Source organism: Sminthopsis crassicaudata, chromosome 6, assembly GCF_048593235.1.
Source record: "Sminthopsis crassicaudata isolate SCR6 chromosome 6, ASM4859323v1, whole genome shotgun sequence".
Lineage (NCBI taxonomy): Eukaryota > Metazoa > Chordata > Mammalia > Dasyuromorphia > Dasyuridae > Sminthopsis > Sminthopsis crassicaudata.
In genome coordinates, this window is record NC_133622.1 from 239,649,587 (window position 1) to 239,655,758 (window position 6,172).

General features: G+C 41.1%; 1 pseudogene; it reads right to left on the reverse strand.

Moving 5' to 3' along the window:
• Positions 1-3,289: 3,289 nt before the first annotated feature.
• Positions 3,290-4,798, reverse strand: LOC141547439 (ELL-associated factor 1 pseudogene; annotated as a pseudogene).
• Positions 4,799-6,172: the final 1,374 nt, after the last annotated feature.

The window sequence follows — 6,172 nt, forward strand, 5'->3', positions numbered from 1 at the left end:
AATTCCAAATGGCTCAGTTCCAAACCCTATGGTTGCTGCTTTGTGAGTCAGCTTCCTCAGTCCTTCATGGGGAAGCTGGGCCAGCCACCCCTGGCTCCTTAGCTCTGGCCTGGCCCCTTTGTGGCCCCTCTGGCTTACATTTTTGTTTTGTACCACTAGTACTTAAAGCCGCACCTGTTATATAGTGAGTGCTTTAAAAGCTTGTTTTCTTGACAAATAGCATTAATATGATATTGAAGGTTTCCGAAATAAAAAAAAAGAAATTTGAATAAATACACATTCACCCATCACAAATATATAAAGTTCAATGACATTGGTCTTAGAAGTAGTAAAGTAAATCTTATTTCAACATTCAGTCTTCTTTCTAGTGCAGGATTCAACTTCAATTTCAATAGGATGTTGACAGGTGGCAATATGTATCTTTCTATTTGTCTATAGTTAGCAGATGGGTAAAAAAAGAATATGCAATGATTTTTAACAATGATGGCTAAAATTCGAAAGCATGATCATTTTTGATTTTCTATTTGTGAATGTTTCATTTCCTTTGTTACCCTTTTTTAGGATGTTGTTAAACTTCTTCATTCAATAGAATAGCTTTCAAAATGATGTGTCATCTCATCTCATTTATCTTTTATTATGAGTCTACAACTAAAATTGAGTTCCTTGAAGAAAAGAACATTGTAAAAAATTTCGTTTCAGTGGTAGTAATACTAGTATAGCAGGCTATCTTCAATCAATAATCGAGAGACACAGAAGAATTCTAAATTAAAATATCTCAATTGAACAAAGTTTATCATTCTGGAATTACTGTTCATTAAGATTAATAAATCACTCAATTGTAATAACATTTACAAATGGAAATAAATTAAAATGCTTTCAAAAGCTTTTTTAAAATTAATTATTTCCTGTTTTCCCACTGTGAGAGCTGGCTGCAAATGGCTCACTGAAATAATAGTCTTATGAGAGAGTAAAACCAGTTGACAGGGAATAAAGTCAGCAGAGAAAATCTGAGTTTAGTCACTGTAAAAGAAAGACAGCTCTAGTAGTTAGTTCTCTTGAAAGTCCTAGGAAGACAAGAAGGTAGTAAGATGCAAAATAAATAAATAAATACACACACACACACACACACACACACACACACAAACACACACTCACACACACAATCTTCATTTAAAATCTAAGGATTAGTGTTTTGATTTAATTTCTACTACTTACTACCTGTCTCAAGTTGGACAAGTATCTAACTTGCCTGTTCCTCAGTTTCTCCATCTATCATTGGATCAATTTAATCTAAATTTCTTTTCAGTTTTAAAACTATAATGCCATATACTATAAAGAACAGAAAGACAGTAAATCATCAACAGCTAGGAATTATGTCATTTCTTCTCTAGCTTCAATGTCTCCATTGATTCATTTGATTTCCTATGATATAGACTTGCAGTCTATCATCATTCTACCTGTTCTAGCAGAATGTGATCTTCAATCAATCCCAATCATAACAAATTGATCTCTCACCAAATCTCAACATGCATTCCAGCAATTATATACCAAAATGATCCCCCATCTTGTCGGAAATATGAGTTTCAGCTTACCTATCTTTCAAATGAAAACATGCTACATGATTCCTTAAGCTCCTAAAAAAGAATAGTTTATAATGTCATTTAAATATCATTTAACTAAACTGAAGATATACAGAACTCATGTTATGTAGGCTGCTTTCTTCAATCCTAAAGATTTCTGATAAAAGGCACTAAGGCCGTAATTTCTTCCTAGTTGTTTTTCAACATCCCTGCCAAAAAAAGTCCACACCACTATTTCAACCTGCTTTGGCCACAAAAAGTAGCAATAAATCACCAGATCCTCACTCAAATTTTACATAGAGAGGAGGAAATAAAATCCAAATAAATATGAAACCCTATTCATAGTCTTTCTTATGGATTTAAATATCAGCCGAAGAGTCTACTTTGTATTATTTTTAAAGCTATGACCACATTTCAAGTTTTGAAAAATTACTGAAGAAAATATTGGACTGGAATTTATGGGTAAGGTCTCTGCCTATCAAATTAGTAAAAAAAAGTAAAGAAACAGACTTCTTCCAGTAGTTATGGACATTTTAATATAATTGTTTTTTTTTTTTATTCAAAGTTGACAACTCCTTGTATGACTTTAAAGTCATCATGATGAGAAATACTTGAATATATTGAAGACTTACTAAATCCCTGCTTAGTTGAAGAGGAAAGGAGCCCATTGAGAACAGTCTGGAATAGAATCTAGAATCACATCTCCTTTGCAATCTGTGTCTGTCACAGTCTCCATTACATTGTCTGTCAGTCTGATCCTGTCTCAGTCTGCATCTGTCCCAATCTCCTCCTGCTCTCTGTGACAGTCTGCTCATCTGACCCAGTCTTGATCTTAGTGGAGGAGTGCAGGAGGAGGGAGAGCCAGCAGGAGAGAACAGTCAAAGATGGAACATCTCATTTCCAGTCCTTCTCAACCCTTCTGAGTCTGTCTCTGGCTCAGATGGACCTTGGTCTCCTTAGAGAAATGAAGGAGGACAGGCCTTCCTAGAAGCAAAAAATTCTCCAGTTAGTCCTTGGCCTCTTCCAACCATCAACAAACCTGTAACTTTCATCCCTTTGCAAAAGCAGGGCACTACTCTTTTTTTTTTTTTTACATAACTTTATTTACAAGATGTATTTTTCAATCTATCTTCAAGGTAATTTTTCAGCATTGACCTTGAAAATCCTTTTATTCCAATTTCTCCCCTCCTTCCCCCCACCCCCTCCCCTAGATGGAACAACATATGTTAAATAAGTTAAAGTCAGTTGTCAGAGTAGTCCTGTGTCATCCTGACTGTGGTTCCTTTATTCTTAAATTGTTTTTGGCTGTTCACAACACTTTTTTTTTTCTTTGAATCCTCTGAATTTTGATTGAGTATTTCTGATTTGGGGTTTCTTTCTGAAGGTGAAAGTGATTGAGTGGGGGTTTCTATTTTTACTTTGTCTTATACTTCTAATAGATCTGGGAAGTTGTTTTTTTTTTGTTTGTTTGTTTGTTTTTGTTTTTGTTTTTTGTTTGTTTGTTTGTTTTATACTACCCAGATTTTAACATGCTACCCAGATTCTGAGGTAAAAATGTAAGCCTATAATATATAAAAGTGCACGCTGCTCAGGTTCAGTGAGACTCAGGGCTCACTAAGGGCCAAATGCTCTCCTTGGGGGTGGGTTTCTGCTTGTGTCCTTCATCTATCCAGATGTTCTAACAAATTCAGATGCAGGAAGTTCCAAGGCTAGTCATTGCTGTCACTGTCAGAGTCACTGAGTTTTAAATCTTGTAGCAATATGCTCATCAGCTGGTCATTCCCGGGGAGCTGGCTGCTTCTGGTCTCCATAGGGCTTCTGTGAGGTAACTGCAGAAGAGGACGCTGGGAGAAAGAGGCTCTGGTTGTGACAGGCTCCTGGTCTTCAGTGCTGGAGCTCTCAGAGTCACTGAGTTGTAAATCTTTTCTCAATATGCTCATCAGCTGGTGATTCCCGGGGAGCTGTCTGCTGCTGTTTGCCACAGGGATTCTGTGAGGGAGAGGGGGATGCTGGGAGGCCAAGTTTCAGGAGGCGGGCTCCTCCTCTTCACTGCTGGAGTCACTCACTTGTAAATCTTCTTGCAATATGCTCATTGTCCTGCTATTCCCGAGGAGCTGGCTGCTGCTGTTCCCCACAGAGATTCTGTGAGGGAGAGGAGGATGCAGGGAGGACGCGGCTCTGGCTGTGGCGGGCTCCTCCTCTTCACTACTGGAGCTCTCAGAGTCAGAGTCAGAGGAGCTGCTGTTGCTGCTGGAGTCACTCAGTTGTAAATCTTCTTGCAATATGCTCATCAGCCGGTTATTGTCGGGGAGTTGGCTGGTGCTGCTGTTCCCCAGAGGGATTCTGTGAGGGAACTGCAGAGGAGGATGCTGGGAGGACGAGCCTCCGGGGGCTGGCTCCTCTTCTTCACTGCTGGAGCTGTCAGAGTCTGAGGAGCTGCTGTCTCTGAACATCTCCATCTGCTCCATCCAGGCTCTCAGCTGTCTCTTAATGTCCAACAACTGGAGTTCCCCGAGAAGATCTTCTTCCACAGGACAGGCTTTTGGTCCAACAGGTGTCTTCCCTGCGTCTCGGAATGCTATGGGAGTGGGCGGTGCCGGTGCAGGGGGCGGTTCCACTCTTGCCTGGGTTTTGCTCCCTCCCTCAGTTCTCATCTTCTTGACCTGAGGGCTGCTGATGACTTTTTCCAACACACATTCTCCAGTATCCTGATTAATGAGGAGAATACAGTCTCTCTCATAGGGTCTTTTGTTTCCTTTGAAGACAGTCTTTGGGGCTGCAGCTCCAGGGAAGTGAGGCAGGGATCCCGATGCTATGGGAGTGGGCGGTGCCGGTGCAGGGGGCGCTTCCACTCTTACCTGGGTTTTGCTCCCTCCCTCAGTTCTCATCTTCTTGACCTGAGGGCTGCTGCTGACTTTTTCCAACACACGTTCGCCTGTATCCTGATTAATGAGGAGAATACAGTCTGCCTCATAGGGTCTTTTGTTTCCTTTGAAGACAGTCTTTGGGGCTGCAGCTCCAGGGAAGTGAGGCAGGGAGACCCTGACCTCGTCTCCCTTGCTCACCTGGAGCTCACCTTCCCCGGATGGGCCTACAGAGGCCGGCTTCAAATCATAGCCGATCCTGTGGAAGTAGGACTTGGGCCTCTTCTCGAAACTGTCCCCGAACGTCAGGCAGTTCTCCTTGCCGTCCACCAGCAGGTTCCTGGTGCTCTTCATGGTTCTCTCCCTGTCCGGAATCTGGCTGTAGTCACTGCCCGGTGTGGCTCCTAGGGCGGCCTCCTCAGTGCCTCTCAGTATAGGCGTGCTGTGTAAAGTTAGGATGCTCCCTCAGTTGGAATCCTTCTCTGGGAGCAGGTTTCCTGGTTTTCTTCTCCAGCAGCCTCTTCTTCTTCTTCCTGAATGCTGGCTCTGAATCTCCTCCAGCTCTAGTCCTTCCCAAATCCAGACTGCTTCCCAGGCCCCATGTTGTCTCTTTTATCCTCCCAGAGAATGGGCAGATGAGAATTCAGGGGCTTGTGGGAAATCCTTCAACCAATCAACTTGCTCCTTTTAAAAGTCAAAACTCCTTTAAATGTGTAAACTCCTTTTGAGAAAACTAAAGGTGTCAACTGCTAAAGGTGTCAACTCTGAGCTAGAGAATTGTTTAGACAACCTGAGTTATCACCTTGTAATCCCAACATCTTTCCCTTTCTTTTGATTTAGAACATAGGGTGGTCATGGCCTTGAAACATAACTCCATCAATATGGGAGGTATTACACATATTTATATAAACATATATATATTGTAACATAGTAACAGTATACATGCTAGAAGTATGTAACAAATAACATAATCAAATAATTATAAATTGAGAATTTATAAAAGTCCATAAGTCCATTGTGCATTAGTCTCATCTTGTGTTAGGAAATTCAATGATTCCTGCTGGTTTTAAAGTTCTTTAACAGCCTTATCTTGTGTTAGGGAATCTTTAACAGTCTCCTTATCAGCCATGCTCTTTCAGTGTCAGATGTTTCTTAGATCTTCTCCTTTGTTTTTCTCTTTTTCTGTCTCTCCCTGATGAACAAGGAGAATAAGACTCATTGGCACCCATCTGTTTTCTTCTCCATCTGAAGAAGTACAAGCAAAGCCTCTCCACCAAGCAGCTAACCTCTCTGGTCCCTTCCATTCACCACTTTCTGGGTCTCTCCACATCACCTGGTGATTATCTAAGGACAGTGGAGCTTCTCACACTGGATACTGCCACAGGTTAGAAAACCTGTCTGCAGGAACCAATGCATCTTTGTCAAAAATTAGAAAATTAATGATATGGAGAACTAAATTTAGAAGTTCTCTAAGATTACCTGTGGCTCCTGCTTTCCTTTCTTTTTTGAGGATTGCTTTAGTGTCTCTGTTTCTTCTCTCTACCATTGCCTGACCTTGAGGATTAAAAGGAATGCCAATGGTGTATAAAATCGTACACTGTGCACAAAAGTGCACAAAATATTTAGAAGTATATGCAGGCCCATTGTCTGTTTTTATTTCTTGTGGCACACCCATAATTCAAAATGCTTGGACATGAATTCAATGACCACTCAGGTTGTCTCTTTTGC